Here is an 18278-nt window from a genome sequence, read left to right as displayed (position 1 = left end):
ATATCACCAGGAGAGGGATGACAGGAGCAAGGAAGAGAGAGGAAGAGGGAAGTCGAGGTACAGCCACCAAAGGGCTGTGGGAGTTCAGGCACCAGGCCTCCAATTCTGAGAGCACACAGGATTTGGCACCAGAGTGACCTGGGCTCTGGGCTTAAGTTCCGGCTCACAATTTACTGGCTGCATAATCCTTACCCTAGTATTCAACTTCCCAGAGCTTCAGTCTTCTTTTTTGTAAAAGCAGTCTGCAAACCTAATTTGTAGAGTCACATGAGGATTGAAATAAAGTATGGAAAGCACTGGCATACAATTTATACTCAATAGACCATGAATGTTTCAAGTGAATGCTTACCTACTTTATCATCTGTCAACTATCTGTGTGTCTATCTGTCTGTCTACCTACCTACGTATCAATCCTCTATCATCATAGTTTTCATAGAGAACACTCACACCATCCAACCCACCCAGCAGGCCCTTCTGCAGTGCGGAGGTGAACTGTCTGGGGGCACTGGTCGGTTGTCTGGGGCCTCTGTGCTGAGAGGGAAGATAAACTTCACTATGGGATTTCTTTACTGGTCTGGCCTAGAGGTGCATCAATCTGGTTTTAACTGGGAGCAACTAAAAGCAGTATTATTATCCTCCCCCGCAACCCGCTCTCCCCAAGCCTGGGGGCAGCAGCTCCTGTGGGGACAAAGAGCCTTGACTTCAGTGCCCCTGGAGGACGGCCCTGAGGGGTCTGCGATCTTAGTGTGGAAGTAGTCCTGTGAGTAACTCACAGACTTACGACTGTAATTTTCCAGGAGTCTCTCTAGCACAGTTATTGGGGTGCAGGGGTCTGAGGCCCGGGAAAGTGGCTTGCCTTCCTCCCTCTTCTGCTCTGTCTGGGAGAGGTGATGCCAGGCCACAGTGGGAGCAAGGCTGGTGCTGGGCCTGCCCTGCTTCCACACACGAGGGCGGGATGGAGGGTGCAGCCTCGCGGGGTAGCTGTGTGAGTGTGTGCCTATTGGTTGGCGCACATGAGAGTCCACTGACTGGTGTGTAGGTGTGTAGGTGTGTTTTGTGTGTGTGTGTGTGTGTGTGTGTCTACTGACCAGTGGAGAAGCATTCTTGGTGTGTGAAGAGATGAGAGGAGGGTGTTGGCCTGAGGCTGTGAGCTGAGCATCTGTGAGTATTTAAATGAGGTGAGCATTTGAATGAGTCAGAGCCTGGAGAAGACGTCCTCCAGGGCCCACCAGGCTCTGTGTTGTCTGGCCCAGGACCCCCGCCCTCTCCCCTGCTCTGCTGCAGCCCCCTCCCTGCCCAGGGCCCCCGTTGCTCCTCAGACATGAGGCCTCACCCTGGCTGTTCCCTCTGCCTCCCCACCGACCTCTGCTTGACCCGCCTCCTTCAAGTCTGCCAAGCCTCACCTTCTAAGCGAGGCCCCCCGGCCACCCTATTTAAGATTACAATTCGCCCACCACCCTGAGCCCCTTTCCCTGCTCTGCTGATTCCTTTCTGCAGAGCACTGATTGCCTCCCCACACCTTTATAATTTGCTAATTAATCCTTGTTGCCTGTTTCCCCCACAAGGATGAGGATCTCCAGGTGCTTTGCTCACAGGCCCACCCTGAGCACCCAGAACAGTCGCATTTATTTTACGGCATATTTGCCTCTAGTTTCCCACGTGTGACATGAGGACGATAAGAGAAGCTACCCACTTCTTAGACTTGCTGGGCAGATTCAGTGAATAAAGACCCAAAAACACTGAGAACAGCGCTTGGCACACAGTGCAACATGTTAGCTATTACTGTTACCCTCCATCAGGGCTTGGGAGACGGAGTTAAGTGAGCGACCTGGTGAGGGATGGAGCACGCCGGCAGCAACCCGGGGTGAAGGTGCTTATTAACGCTTGCCACCTCACTCCCACCCCACCCCCTACAAATTCCCAAGAAAGAAAAGTCCCTGAACTCTTCCTGGCACCCATAGTTTTGAACACCCTTTGAGTTAGGATGTTAGTTATCAGTACATTATCTTATTATTATTATTGTTTGTTGTTGTTGTTGTTTTATCAAAGGAGGAAGCAAGCAAGACACCAGCCCACCTCACCCCGGGCTACACAGCTTCCAGGTCCTGTAGATAGCTAGTAGCAGGTGACCAACAAGCACAGTGGACTCGAGAGCAGCGTGGACGACGCAGTACCTGAGCCCAGGAGTCGGGTGCCCAGATTCTTCTCCCAGCTCTGCAACCCCCTGGGGTAAGTCCCATCCCCAGTCTGAGTCTCTGATTCTGCCTGGCGAGGGGTTGGGATGTTAGACCATTGCTAAAGGCTTTCCAGCCTCATCCATTCATCCGAGAGATTTTCACGAGCCCTGGTTATGCGCTGGTGCTGCTCTAGACCCTGGGCATGCAGCCGTGAGCACGAGACACAAGTCCCCATCCTGGGAGGTGACATTCTGGGTAGGGAGAGGGCAGACAGTAAATGATGAACCCAGCTGGTGAATTATTTAGTGTGTTAGAAAGTGGAGTGTGCCACAGGGAAAAGGAAAACACGGCAGGTTAAGAGAAGGCAGAAGGGCTGGGGTAGGGAGGGTGGACTCAGCTCCACGTGGGGCGGTCAGGGGTAACCTCCTCACAAGGTGACACCTGAGGTGAGGGGTGCCTCACACCCCAGGAACCTATGAATCTCAGGGATTCTTGGCACTGCTCTATTCCAGAGAGAGCACTGTTTAGGGAACCCTGGGGTCCCCATCTCTGCTTTTCTCTGCATCTCTGAGCACACTGATCCCCAGGTCACCCAGTGGGTGACGGGGCCAGAAGACAGATCAGCCGAGTCCCCAACGGTGCTGAGTGATTTACCACTGTCTTTATTCACACTCTGATAGTTCATGGCTCCCATGGCTCTGATGGGATAAATATGACCTTTTATTCTTCACTTTGCTTAAGACTCAAGGTCAGCAGCCCAGCTGTGATCTACTGGCGATTCCTTCCACCGGCTGTCTGTGAGCCCGGGAGCCCCCCGGCTGTCAGAGATTCATGATGCCCGTGCAGCCCCACACCCCACATGCCCCTCAGCACTGGGCTGGGCCTCGCTTGGCCGGGGAAGCAGCAGCCACGGTGGCTCTGGGGGATGATGTTTCATCGAGGACACAGATCAAGCCGTAAATCTCCCTTGTCTCCCCTGAGCACACCCCATCACTAGGGTTGAACCTATGACCTGCATTTCATTTCAGTCCTGGGAGGAGGCATCCGCAGGAAGGCCGAGCAGACTTGGTTCAAGGGGTGAGTCATAAATTAGAAGCCCAGGGCACGGCCATCAGATTTCTAAGCATAGAGAAGAGACGAAAAGCCTGCATCAGGCTGCCTGACTCGGGTGGAATGCTCCAGGCCCTTCAGACACCGAGGCCTCCTGCTTTCAAAGAAGCATGGTGTGGCTTGTCAGATGCCAGCAGCACTGCCTGGAAGTTCTTCCACTAGTCTGACTGAGACCCCGCCCTGCAGCACCCACCTCTTTCCTCTCGTGTCCTCCTCATATGTGGGTGGGTGGGAAGGGTTGGTCTGGTTCATTCTCCCCCTGTTTCCTCATGGTGGTTCTGAGTGACAACAGGCTGATGGTCTGGGTTTGCTAATAAGTTAGGCTAGGAAGGGATGGCTAGACAGTCTGGTATGGAAATGGGGTCACCGGCCTGTATTTTGAACGCACCATCTGTGACCCCCAGACATCCATCTCTCTCCACTCCACCCTGACCCGTGTCCTGGAAGGAAAAAGCGGGGTCAGGAGTTCTCTGGAGCACAGCCAGCCTGGGTCTGAATTCTGGTTTTGCCATTTCCAGCCTCACCTAGCCTCTCTGATCCCAGAGAGTCCTGGGATAGTAACAGCTGCCTCCCAGGGGAGGGTTGCACATGCTTAGTGTTGTAGGAATTACACAGCAAGCACTCAAAGGCTAACTGCCTATTAACAAGGCCTCAAGGTGCAGACCCTGGAGCCAGTCTGCCTGGGTCCAAATCCCAGGTGGGACGCCTTCTTAACATCTTTGGGCCTCAGTTTTCTCGTCAGGATAATAACAGCACATTCTTCATCGCGATGTTGCAAGAATTAAATGAGCCAATAATAAATGGAAACCACTTAGAATAGTACCTGGCACGAAACGACTTCCCAGAAAGGCTGGCTCTTATCATCATCGTTACTGGAGAAGACGCCATCTGCAATCTCTTGGCGCTTTAGACCTAATTCCCATCCGTTGGTTTTGTGATTTATAATCCACTGACTCCCAACCAAAGATATGAAGGGACTTGCAACATAAAACCACATATAAAACGAGACAAGTACAATTTTTAAATGTTTTATGACAGATCAAAAGTCAGTAAGAAGGCTTGAACTAGGGGCCCTGGGCCCCAGGATGTTTGTTGTGATGTCCAAACACTGACCTCAGTTATAACCCCACATACCCAGCCAGGCTGCCACAAAGCCCTGGGCCAATTCATCTTGGGAAGAGGGAGCATGATGGCCTCGGAGCACGTGAGGGCAGTGGCTTTGTTAAGGCCACACTGTCTGTGTAGGACTTGGACCATAGGAGGCCAAAGTGGGCTGAAGCTGCCTTCAGATGAGGGGCACCTCCGGCCCAAGAGGACCTGCCCCAGTCCACTGCTCTGACTGGGCTATACCAGCATACTGCCCACTGCTGGACCCCACACCTGCAGAGGGATGACACAAGATGGTATGCACCTGAGGCAAGGGACCAGGAGATGTGGCACAGGACACACCCAGGTCCCTTCCTGCTCCCAGGACAAACACGGCAGCCCTTGACCTGCAATGTTTCCCATGTCTCTTCACTGAGTTCCTGCTTGACCTCCTCCAGGAAGCCTTCCTTGACCTCCCCAGGACCTGCTCTCGCACAGACCCACACAGTTTATCACAGCTATACTATCTGAATCAGTTACTACTCAAGTACATAGTCCTTTCACATCTGTCTCCCTGGGAAACATGAGCTGCAGGAGGGCAGGAGCGCCCTGTTCATGGCTATCCCCTTGAGTGGCCCAGACCTGACATCATAAGCAGAAAATAAATACCTCTTGAATGACTATAAGTGAAAGGCAAGAATGGAAGATAGCAGGGAGGGAGGATGTTGAACCTGAAAAAATAGCACAAAGTGGACCATGAGAATTATCTGCAAAAATTAAATTGACCTGGTATGGAAGAAGAATGAGTTTTATTTCTGATGAGGACGAAGACAGAATTTAAGGGTAGGAGGTGAAGGGAGATGGATTTAGGGACCTGTAAGAAAACGTTTCCAAGCTTAAAGGCAGCCAGCAGTGGTGTGGGCTCTTGAATAAAAAGGAGGGCAGGCTTTTGTGTCTGGAAGTTATTCCCATATGGGGCCAGTCACCATCCCAAGGCGATGGTAGGAGTGGGGGCCACTGGTAGCAAGGATGGTGGGCATCATAAGGATTCATGAAGACATGAGAGGGCTGGCCTGGATGACCTTGAACTGGTCCTTTTTCACTCTGCACTTTTTTCAATCTATGAGAGTAGTAAGAACTAGGCTCGTTTTAAATATAGAACAGAGTCACAAGAGAGTTTTAATGAATGAACAGCTGAATTGGTCCCAAGACCTTGGCTTTCCCTCCCTCTCCCTGACCTCTCTCAAGCCCTTGGTGATATATCCATGCAAGGGAACTGGGTTTTGAGGTTACCTGATGACCCCTTCCTGACTCCCCTCCCTCCTCCTGCTGCTGGAACCTCCACTGTGCCCTCCATCATGTCTGCATCCTCTGTTGGCCAGTCCCAGAGGAAAGCACTTGAACATCTCCCAGATTTATGCCCATAGCAGATGCAAAGAAGCACATCTCTAATGGTAGAATTTCAGACCCTCTGATCTTGTGTGAAGGCAGTATTTTTGGACAGGATCCTGTTCCTAGGCCCACTCCAGGCAAGTGAGGGAGAGTGCAGTTTGGGTCTTTACCTGGGCACTACTTTCCTGACCTTGGGAAGGTAGCCTCCACCCACTCACCCTTGCTGCAAGACAAGCTTCCTTCCAGCCCCTCTGCCTGAGGGAGAACACTGCTGGGCACCAGTCTAGACGACCTGGGAATTTTCAAAGCCTCCCTGTTCTACGCAGGCCTTCTTTTGATCGACAATCAAAGCTTGGGGGAGAAGCAGCCTTGGGAAGCAGCCCTTGGCACTGGCTCACATGGTGGCATTCTGATGGGTGGTAAAAATATCTCTCTGGTGTTTAGCACCGGCTGCTGCTACCATCTCAGCTTCCAAGAGCCTGTCTCCATGCACAGGACCTCAGAAGCATCCCCACCCGTCCACACCCCACCTCCTGCAGCAGACAGGACACAGGTCACCCAGCCCCTGACCACCAGCCACCCTCACACCCTAAATGATGCCCTAATCATCGTGGCTAGGCTGCAGCAAAAACACTCTTAAGAGCCACTAGAGAAGGAGATTTATTATCAGAAATACTGCAGCACATGCCTAATGAGCTAATTAAATAAGAACATAAATAATTACTCCCTATCAAAGTAAGAGGACTTGGGGGGAAAAGGTGGGGGTGCTGAAATGGAGGAGCTGGGACAGTGATGGGTGAGCTGTTCTGCTCTGGAGGGGGCGATCAGAGACTCATCTCCACTGGAGGTTGTGGGCTGGGCCTCAGGGAGGTTCCGGGGCCAGGCAGATGCAACCCCAAGTCTGCTAGAAAAATCATCACCAAATGCTGCTTTGTTCCCTGCCTGAGTATTTCCTGCTCACTCACATGCCTACACCCTGGCCTCCCTCCACTGTCATAACAAGCCCAAGCAGGAAGGGTGGAAGAGGTCCTTCTCCCATTTTATAGGTGTGGACCTTAAGGAGCAGAAAGGTCTTAAGACATAGCCAGGACCTCTACAACCATCCTGTAACTGGTCTCCTTGCTTCCACCCCTACCCCTTATAGTCTATAGTCAAAATCCAAGGCCTCACCAGGGTCTATGGGGCCCTACATGATCCAGCCCCAACCAATCCTCTAACCTCATTCACTATCACCCTTCTTCCAGATGCACTGGAGTCTTGCTGCTTCTCTGACAGAACAAGGGCATCCTACCCCCAGGGCCTTTGCACATGCTGTTTCCACTGCCTGGTTCTTTCTCTCACTCCATTCGGGTCCCTGTTGCAATGTAATTCTTTATGGGTGGCCATCTCTGACCACCCATATAAAACAGTAGCTCCTAGTCTCTGTCTCCTTCACACTACTTATTTTTCTTCCAAGAGCACATTTAAAATTTCCATCCCTCTCCTCCATAAGAATGTAAGCTCCTTGTAGACAAGGACTTTGCCTATCTTGTTCTAACCCTATGGTCTTGACTAGATTCTACCCCAAAGCAGACAACCCTATAAATATTTATTGATTGAATAAATAAAAATCTATATACTAAAAGTCAAAGACCTAGACCATACAGTTCCAAATCCAGAGTTTTCTCCACCACAGATCATTTCTCCCTTTGGAACTTGATCCTAGCTCCCATTGCCAACAGAAAAAAGCTTGAAGTCAAGACAGAGCACCAGCTACAAACCCCAGCTCCACCACCTCCAAGCTGGGGGACCGTGTAAGTCACATCACTTCCCTTTGGCTCAGAGCTCCCATCTGTCAAATGGCAATATCACACTTCATAGGGTTTGTGTAACAAATAAGAGAAGGGAATGCACAGCACATCTTTAAAACAATACCTGGGATGCAATAAAGGCTCAGTAAACACAGCTATTGTGTGTGACAACCAAGGCCACCCACAGTCTGCTCTCTTCTATCCTCTCTGAACAAACCTCCCATTATTTCCCTAGACCAGAAGCTCTTAAAGTGTGGCCCCCAGATGGACAGTATCAGCATCACTGGGGGAATGAATTAGAACTGCATATCCTCAGACCCTACTCCAGACCGAGTCAGAAACTCCAAGGGGTAGGGTCCTATATAGGTGTGCTAACAAATGTGAATCTGATGTGTGCTCAAGTTTGAGAATCACTGCCCTAGCGAGATCCTTTCCACCAGGTAAGCCAGGTGTGGTAGATTGAGCTGCTGGGCCTGTTTCTTCACTTTCTTCTAATAAAATGATACCTCTTGAGCCTTGCCACAGCCTGATGGCGGGTGCAGTGCACGCTCTGCCCCTTGACTTTGGGCTTGGCCTTGTAACTCGCTTTGGCCCATGGGATGTAGCAGGTGTGATGCCAGCAGAGGCTTGACATTTGCTTCTTCACCTGCCCTCATGCATTTTTGCTATTACTGTGAGAAGAACATCCCCTGGATGTCCACTGCCCCCTACGTGGGCTCCAGAATGAGCTACATAGGGAAGATCTAAACCAGGCCTGGAGCCTGGGGCCCAGCCCAGCTGAGACCAAGTGACCTCCGACCAACCTGCAGACCCACTGGTAAGAAAATTAAATACAAGTGGTTGAAAGGCACCCAGATTTTGAGTTTGTTTGCCATGCAGCATCATTGTGGTGGCTCTGGGCCCTCAGGGGTCCTTGGCCAGGCCTGATCATTCCTTGATTGATCTGCTTGATTCAGTCCTGCCTCCGCCTCTTTCTTCATAGTTAAAACAGCTATCCCTTCCCCTCTTCCTTCTAAACTCCACCTACTCCCCAGGAGGCAGCCTGTACCCCACTCCATCTGCTCCCAGAACCCCTCCCAACCCAGGCACGAGAATGCACTCTGTTAGCTCCTGAAAAAGCTCAAATGGATCACGTTCACCAAGCAATTCACTTACCTTTTCACCTTTTAGTTATCTAATTACTAAACTGAAAAGTCCCTTAACTTACTATCATCACTAACTAATTACCTGGTTAGAAGGTTAAGTGCTTAATAGTTCCGTGAGATGTTTAATTTCCGAACAGTCACCTTCTTTACGATGCAATAGAAGTTAGTTCCCACATCTGGGCCAGTTCTCCCACCCACAGCCTCAGCCCGTGGCCACAGCACAAGTCGGAGCCCATCTTTGGAGCCCACCCCAGCTAGAAATAGCTCTCCTTTGTAAATAGTTAATGAGCTCGTGTATCCACATTGCACATCTCCGTGGCCCTGCTTTCACCCTGGCACATCACAGTCTGTGGTTTTGTGTGATTCTGCCCGCTTACCCCCACCCCCACCGTCTGAGGCTCTGAAGATGATGGGCATTAATTTGACTTCATGTCTGGAAACCTTCTGCCACCCACAGGGTGCCCACTCTCATCACGCATGCACATGCCAGACCACAGGCCTAATTGGCAAGAACTCAGACATCCCTCTCAGCTTCCCTCTCTGTCTCGGTGTATCTAGAGATGAGAAAAGAACACTCACAGCGAGGCAGAAAAGCAGCCCAGCTCATTTTCCTTCCCAGGCTGGCCTCCGCCACACTCCGGCTATTGCTTCCTGGGATTTTGTGGGCAGGTGCCAAGAAACGTTAACGACACTGATGCTTTCATCCGTACAGCTCCGTGGCGGTTGCATACCTGCCCATCCTCCATCCTCCTCTCCTAACTCCCCAGCAGAGCCCCAGTTTTGTCTGGGAAAGCAACGTGCCTGAACAACTGACCAACTTTCTTAGCCTGCAATGCGAATTGAGGAAATACAATGCGATGGAAGGAGTTGGGTGGAACATCTGGGGGCTCTTTAAAGGGGCTGACTCATCCGGAAGGTTGGTGCCTGTCTCAGTTTGGCTTCCTGGGAAGCAGACCCTGAGACAAGGATCTGAGTGCCAGTAGTACATTTGGGAGGTGGGCCCATGACTCTTTGGAGTGGAGAAGAAAGTCCATAACAGGTGTTTCACTAAGCAAGTTACCACTGTGAGCAATCCAGGCTCAGTCCTGCTGGCGCCCCCTGGGAGAGAACATGGAGCATAGCTCAGCTGTCCTCCTGCCTCCCCCTGACCCCTGTGAGAGGAAGCTGGGGTATTAATCCTCCAGCTCCCTCTGTCACAGGCTGGGGCTGCTCCTGGGAATGTCCACTGCCCTGCACTTCAGCCTGCCTTCGCAGTGGGCTGCGCAGGCCGGAGGAAGTTCCAGGAGAAGTGTCAGCCAGCACAGGAGCAGTAAGCCACATGTTAAAAGACTGCAATTGACCAGAGAAGGAGCCTCGGCCCCCAAATCCCATGGAACTCCCACACCAGCTCCAAACTACATCCCTCTGGAATTCCATTACATGACAGAAACAAACCCCCAATTTGTTTAAACCACTGTCGTCAAATCTCTGCTCCTAGAGGCGCTTCACATTTTCTGAAGATTCTCTTCTTTCAGGCCTGACATCTTTTCCTATTTCACAGCAACCTTGTGACACAGACAGGGCAGTTATTATCATCCCCATTCTGTAGATGAGAAGCCTGAGGCTCAGAGAAGGAAAGAGAGGGGAGATAAGAGCCTATGTTTGGAGCCCCTGATTCCATCTTCCTAGTATAAATCACTCAGGCTCAGCCGAAGGGTAAGAAAAATGACTCCAACAACTAAAACAACTAAGTGTTTCACATACTAATCTCTTTGGAGTCACCCCACTTGAAGGAGTTTATATTTCCACGTCATAGATGAAGCAAGGTCTCAGAGACATGAGATGACTAGGGTTTGGTAGAGATGGGATTGGAACCCAGGTCTCCTGAAGGTTTCCTGACTTCTTCCCTCACCAGAAGTTCAGAGAGCAAGCCCCAGCTGTGGGATTTATAGCAGCTCCGTCCCCCAGTTCTGCCTGTACCACTGACTTCACTGGGCACAAAGGCATGACGCTGAGGGCATATCAGAGTCATTAGGGGAGATTTAAAAACGTGGATGCTTGGGCCCCACCCCAAACTGACTCAGGGATCTCTTGGGGAGAGGATACAGCCCCGCATGGATTCCAGTGCACAGCCAGGCTTGGGGAACCCTGGGGTGGTGGGAAACCTCAGGCTCGCTGTCAGAATGCCTGGGTTTCATGCCTTCTCCACCCCAGGCTCCCCTTGCACTGTTATGAGGCTGAAAGGAGCTGGCTGCGTGAACACGCTTGGGGAAAGTCTAGTTGTCAGACGAGTGTTTGTGTTTGGGGTTATTCTAATGACTGCCACCACCAGCACGATCCCCAAGTCCCAGGCACTCCTCCTGGCTTAACCCCTCCCTCTGTAAACCTTCTTTGGTGGTTTCCCTGGGAGAAATAAATAATATCCCCACCCTCACCCCCAAAACAACCAAATGTGTATAAAATTAACAAGGGTCTGGTTCCCTGGTTTCCCCTTACTAGAAGGGGGAAAAAGTCACATTCCGAAAGAAAGGCAGACTGGATGCACATCATAAGCCCTTTACTCCTGCTAATTATTTCTATCTCCAGACATGTCTTCAGACAGAACTTTCTGAGACCAAAGAGGGAATGACAAGTAGAGAATGCAGTCTCCTCTGAACAGATGTCCTGAAGGTTTTTGAATCTGAGTGGTGTCATCTTCTTGTACAGAGCAAGAGGGGCAGGATGAGAAAGTAGTGACATGATTTGAGACACTTTTGGAAGGCAGGCTTGAAGTCTCTCCTATGCACAGAACTGCTGTGGGTTTTAAAATTTCCACCATTAGCGGTTCACTCAATCGGGTCTTTCAGAGTTTCCAATTGAACTATGAAGAGTTCTGAAAGGGGTGACACCTTATACCTTGATCTCCTAAAACTCTATCAGATTGTTTTCCCAGTTTACCACTCTCTTGGAGTAAGGTTTTAAAGAATGGAGCCCCAAGAAGCCTGGAGAACAGGGACAAGAAGAGGGGGCCAAGAAGGGAAAGTGGGCAGGCTCCTAACAACAGTAAGCACTGGCATGTATCCAGAACTTCATAGTTGACTGTGAAAGATGCACTTTCGAATATGTGATCTCCTTCAGTTCACACCACTATCTATATGAAATATGCAGAAGGCAATTTCTGTTCCCATTTTACAGACAAGAAAATAGAGATGGAGAGCAGTGCAGTGATTTGCCCATGGTCCTTAGGACCAGTAAATGGTAGAGGTGGGGTGCAAGCTCAGGTTCTAGAAGTGCTGGCTGTCTCTTTATCGTCTATTACTGGCAGTGTATTATGCCTATCTTGAAAAAAAATTCATTTCCCAGCCTCCTTTGCAGTTAGGTGTGGCCAAAGAGATAGAAGCAGAAGTTATTGAGTGGAGCTTCTGAGAACTTCCTCCCCTTTGCCCTCTTGCCCTTCTGCTTTTTATGTTTCCTGCGGTGTAGAAAGGAGGTGTGATAGCTACAGTGCCAGCAGCCATTTTGCACCATGAGGGGACCTTAAGGACAGAAACTGTGTGCTAAGGATGGCAGAACAGAAAGGTAGGAGCTAGGCCCCCGGTGGCCGTGTTGCCCAGAAAACCAGACTCAAACTCTCTTCCACTGAACTTCTTTTACACAAGAGACAGAAACCCTTCTGAATTTAAGTCTCATTAGGTTGAGTTTTCTTTTCATCCTAATTTCTACCCTGGACTTCTGACTCCAGACTCACTTTTCTCTGTGATGCCTCTAGCAACTTTGTCAGTTCACAGTGGCTCGCCCGGTGAGGCATAGAACTCAGAAATCCTCACCTTACCCATATTTTCTGCTAGCTGGTTCCAGCTGGCTATTTCCAAGTAGGACCCAAGGTTCTTACTGGCATCCCGTTCCCTCTTTGCTCCAACATGGCTAGACCTTAGAAATGGGGAAGCAACTAAAGCTGAAAGAGAAAAATCTCAACAGACTCCCAGAAAGGTACCCCATCCTTCTCAGAAAGAGAAGTTACAGCTGGTGTCCCTCAGCCCAACTCTCCAGTCTTAAAGAAAACTCTGTGGGATATTAGTGAGATGTGCCCCACAGCATGGTACCTGGCATTGGACACAGGAGACCACCTTTCTAGTCTTTGCTTTGTGGAATCTTGGGAAATCTGCTTGATTCATTAAAAACTTAGTTTCACCACCAATAAAATGGGTATAATCTTTGTCCTTCCCTCTCCACTTGTGGATGTCAGATTTCAATAGTCAAACAATGTAAAAGAAATTTAGAAAGATATAAAATCCAAGGCAGGCTGATTTTGGCTCTGACCAGGAACTTGCAGGGGATCTTCCTCCCCCACTCTTCCCAATTTCCTCCTTTACATCTTTTCCCCTCTGCCTGTGGGGGCCCAGTCCTCAGTAGAAGCTGAGCTGTCTGGGGAAGCAGCTGAGTCAAAGAAGCTTCCCCCTGCATAGGTGACAGGTCTTGTCCCTGGCGTGCCCCCTCCCTTTAGGAAGCACCTGTCCCTAGCAGCTTCTCCCCATGTCCCCAAGATCCCAGTTCATTAGTAAATTTCCCTCCACCCTCTGGTGGAGACAGCTGCATCTTCATGGGGAGGGGGCTGATCTCCACTGAGGTGTTGATTCATAAGATCCTGATGGGGTGGAAACTTGCCGAATCTGCCCTCTTATTAGAGCAACAGTAAAAAAAAAAATGCCCCACCCCTACCCCTGCAAAACTCAGTGGGGTGGTCCAGTCTCTCCCAAGATGGGCAGTAAGTGTGACAATCATGGCAGAATATGGCATGGAAACGGGGGTCTGCAGATAGAGTAGGCGGGGAGGGACACAGAATGGCTGCTCTCTTCCCCCACCTTCAGGGTGTCTCGCCTCCTAATCCCTCACTTTCCCTACGGGGAGATGTTGGGAGGAGAATACGCTGCAGGAAGACAAGGCTGCATCCTGGCTAATTCCACACTGTGCTTTAGAAGTATGCTAGCTGTTTCCCCTGGCCCTCCTGGGGACTGTTCCAACATCATGCCCAGTCACAGATGTTCTTGATGACTCTTGGAGACAAGTGTTTGTGAATGTCACTTGGGCTGATAATGACATGCAGAGCGCTTAACTTTCCATGTCACACCAGGGATGATGCAGAGCTGGGAGGGGCTGCTGCTTTCTCTGGGGGGAGGGGAGGGGGGTCCCCTTCTTTCTGACTCCCCTGTCACCACCCTTCGTCTTCACCTCACTGACTCCTCTCCCCATGTCTGACACTGCCCCCACTCATGCTAGCCACTTCCTGAAAGCGCAGGCCCTGGGGCTGACAGATGGGGGAGTCAGCCTTTCCCAGTGACACAGGAAATAGGCAAGGCCCCACTTGTGGACTGTCTGTGTCCGGTGTGTTCCCGGGCTGCCTGCAGGGCTCAGCCATATGTACTCAGGGAAGGCACATGCCTTGGGAAGACAGCAAGAACCATTAGATAATTAGGGAGCTAATCATCTGATTTAAGAAAAGTGAGACACTATTTCATAGCCAAATTCAAATCCTGAGTTGCCCACGGTTTGGGGCTACCCATGCCTCTGCTCCCCCTTCCTTGTATGTAGAACAGAACCTGATGTTGCAGACACAGCTCACAGCCCCCAGGGCTTCTGTGGGCCCTTGGATCGGGTCCATGGTGACCAGTCAATGACATGTCCAATCTGGTTGGACAATCTGAGCCTGTGCCAAGGTCTCTGTCTGTGACTTCAGGCCTTGGGGCTCAAACCCCTATGAGACAGGGCACCCTAACCTTGGGAGGCAAGGTGCCATTTGGCCCCAGCTGGCAAAAGCAGGTGGATTTTGCAACTGTGCTAACCACATTGCCTTGATCATGGGATCTGTCTTACACAGTCACAGAATATCAGGGTGAGATTATTTAAGTCAAATGTTACAGTCAAGCTGCCCATCTAGCATCCCTGGCATGGAGCCAGCCAGGTTCTGCTTGAACCCTCCTGGGCTGGGCAGCTCACCACCTCATGGCAACTCCTGCCTATTCTGCTGTTGGGCAGCCGATGATGCTCATTTCCATTCTGTTCAGTTCCCCAACTGTTGGCTCAATAGCTATAGTGGGCCAGGACTTACTAGGAGCTGGGAGTACAGAGATGAGTACGCACAGATAGCACATGCTAGAGAGGAAGAAAGACGCAAAGCCAAATCATTTCACAGTCAGATGCAGAGCAAGGAGAGAGGTATGTAAAAAGCCGCTGACTGTTGGAATGTTTTATTGTAATGGGCCAATGCCTACGTGTATGTGTGTGTGTGTGTGTGTGTGTGTGTGTCCCTCTTCTACTCATAAGTTCTTTGAATAAATTAAGGCATATATGGCATCTTTCCCAAATCCTGTCATCTCCAAGGTAACCTCTGGCCATCTCACACAAGATTCCAGAACCCCGTTCTCATCAACAGATCTCTGGATAAGTTGCAATTGGTAAAAATACCTCTTAAGACTGTGTCATCCTGTAGTAAACATATTACAGCTCTGCTCTAACCAGCTTGCATGATTCAGTGATTAAAACCATAACCTTCCACGATCTGAGCACTTCTGTTAACAAGACCCCAAATTACAGGGGTCTTTCAGCAGCTCTGTAACTTTGCGGCCATGATGTCCTTGAGATCAACTAAAACTCTGAGCCTATGCCACACAAAATTCCAGCTGAGCCAGATTTTCATCACCCTGAACTCATGCAACTGAGTTTTTGAACCAAAAAGAACACATATTTTCTGTGTCATTACCCGTGTCAATAAGAAAACATACTGAGCAGTACAGAATGGGGGCAGATGTGGAGGCACGAGCCAGAGGCTTTCTTGCATGTTCACATCAATTTGTTAAGCAATCTGCTTATGCGACCAGTTATAAGTCCACTTCACCAGTTCACACGCCTCCATTTTGTCCCAAGCACAGGGTGAGATTTTGTCATGTGTCCTTTACACTTGTGATATGCTCTGTTTATGGCAGTGAGTTACAGCCAGTGGGAACTCCTAGGACGTTTTCCATCAGCACACATCACCCCAGAGGTTCGGATCCACTTCCCCTGTGGAGACTCATGAGGGTGGGGTCTTGGGGAGAATTCCGTGTCAGGAGGGATGCCACTGAGGAGCACAGCCCTTGTGGATGATGAAGAGGCAGAATAAAAGAACTACTGGCTGACTATGCAGAACATAATCTCTGTGGAGATTCCTTAAAAAAAAAAAACTAACTAAAAATATAGCTACAATATGATCCTGCAATCCCACTCCTGAGCATATATCTGGAGAAAACTCTAATTGAAAATGTACATGCACCCCAAGGCTCATAGCAGCACTCTTTACAATAGACAAGACATGGGAACAACCTAAATGCCCACAGACAAAGAAATGGATAAAGAAGATGTGGTGTATATATATAATGGAATACTACTCGGCCATAAAAAAGAATGGCAGTAATGCCATTTGCAGCAATGTGGATGGATATAGAGATTATCATATTAAGTGAAGTAAATCAGACAGAAAAAGACAAATGTCATATGATATCACTTATATGTGGACTCTAAAAAAATGATACAAATGAACTTATTTACAAAATAGAAATAGACTCACAGACATAGAAAACAAACTTATGGTTACCAAAGGGGAAAGCATGGGGGGGATAAATTAGGAGTTCGGGATTAACACATACACATTATTATATATGAAATAGATAAACAACAAGGACCTACTGTATAGCACAGGGAACTATATTCAATATCTTATTAAAAAAAATAAAGAAGAACAACTGGTTCATGGTGTACCCTGAAGACAGATCAATGCTTGGGCAGGATTTACCCCTTGGGAACCGATGTTGGGTCCTGTCATTCTTTTCCGAGGGCTTACAGCTGTCTGTTGAGCAATCCTTTTTAAAGTTTGGAGTGCCCATGCCCAGCCGAGCATCCTATGCTTTATGGAGGTCTGATCTTCAAAAGCAGATTGTCTACCCTTTTCCCATCTTGGGCACTTCTCTGTCCATGTTGTCTCAGGCCCACTCCCACGGGTTTGGGGACTTCATTTAGCGTCTTTCAGTCCTGGAATGTGACCCTCGGGGCCTGGGGACCAGAACTCATGCAGAGCAGCATGATGTGTCTCTACTGGCCTTGGTGCCTGAGTATTGGTCTTTTCCTTCCCAGGTTGCCTGGATTCGAGTTCCATCTCTGCTACTTACTCTCTGTGTAACACCTTGAGCAAGTTTCTTATATGGGAAGTGGAATCATGGTAGTTCTCACCTCCTGGGGTTTGGAGAAAACTCAGTTTAACTCACCCTATCGAAGGTGTGCACGTCAGAGAGCCACTGTGCAGCCTGCTAGTGTCTCTCCTATCTTACGAAGACAATTCATTTTCTAAAGCCCTACAGCTTCTTCCTTGGAGCCTCCTATTTCTCTGGAGCTGGATTTGCTGTTGGGGGAGGGGCAGCACGGCGACGGTGCTGAGTTCAGGCACTGACGCCAGAGGCCTGGGTTCAGGTCGGTCCTGCCTCTTTCTGGGCACGTACGTGCTCTTAGGTTTTAATACTCTCAGCCATACTTCCTGGTATGTCTAGGAGAATTAAATGAGATATTTACTGCCTGCACAGCTCCGTGTCAAACCCACAGCAGGCTGGCGAGACTGCTGGCTAGCGATTGTTGTCACTATTATCTGGCTATGGACTCAGACTGACTTTTTCTCTGAACTTTGGAACTCCATCTTCTTAGAGACTGAATTCCGTATCTAATCTTCCTCTTCTCTTTGCTCTCCCAGGGTGGCAGACAAGACAATGGTCTTCCTCTCACTATTACCCTCACTACTACCACTATGGCTAATAACAATAATAATAACTAATAATTTGTATTCGTTGAACACTTACTATGTGTCTGCGCTATTTGGAGAGTTTTCCATGCTGCTTCGCTTCTAATCTTCAAGACCACAACAAGGAGAAGTCAGCATTGTTATCTGCTTTTTACCCCCAAGGTGTCTGATGCTTCCATTTACAAGCACACCTTGTTTTACGGTGCTTCACTTTATTGCAATTTGCAGATATTGTGTGTTTTTTTTTTTAACAAATTGAAGATTTGGGGCAACACTGCATCAAGGAAGTCTACAGGTGACATTTTTCTAACAGCATTTGCTCACTTCATGTCTCTGTGTCACATTTTGGTAATGCTCACAACATTTCAAACTTTTTCACTATTACATGTTATGATGTCTGTGATCAGTGATCTTGATGTTACTGCTATGACTCACTGAAGGCTCAGATGATAGTTGGCATTTTTTAGCAATAAAGCATTTTTAAATTAAAGTATGTGCATTGTTTGTTTTAGACAATGCTATTGCACACTTATTAGACTACAGTATGGTGTAAGCATAACTTATATATTCACTGGGAAAACAAAAACTCATGTGGCTCACTTTATTGCAATATTTACTTTATTGTCATGGTCTGCAACCCAACCCAAAATATCTCCAAGGTGTGCCTATATTTCTATTTATAAACCTAGTATCTCCAGGATCTCATTCCCCCATAAATAATGAAAGCAGTTTGAATTCAGCTTTGAGTGACTTCAGAAGCATAGCTCCAACCCCTCCGGGGGCCCTCGGAGGGTCTCTGAGA

The 18278-nt window shown here is 49.0% G+C and overlaps 1 protein-coding gene across 7 annotated transcripts in view; it reads right to left on the bottom strand.

Moving 5' to 3' along the window:
- Positions 1 to 18278, bottom strand: part of LRFN2 (leucine rich repeat and fibronectin type III domain containing 2) — a 190990-nt gene that overhangs the window by 42429 nt on the left and 130283 nt on the right. The window lies entirely within an intron of this gene.

The sequence above is a fragment of the Vicugna pacos genome, chromosome 20 (genome assembly GCF_048564905.1).
Source record: "Vicugna pacos chromosome 20, VicPac4, whole genome shotgun sequence".
In the NCBI taxonomy this organism is placed as follows: domain Eukaryota; kingdom Metazoa; phylum Chordata; class Mammalia; order Artiodactyla; family Camelidae; genus Vicugna; species Vicugna pacos.
Note: the sequence above shows the minus strand (reverse complement) of the source record. Positions and strands in the feature narration are given on the sequence as shown.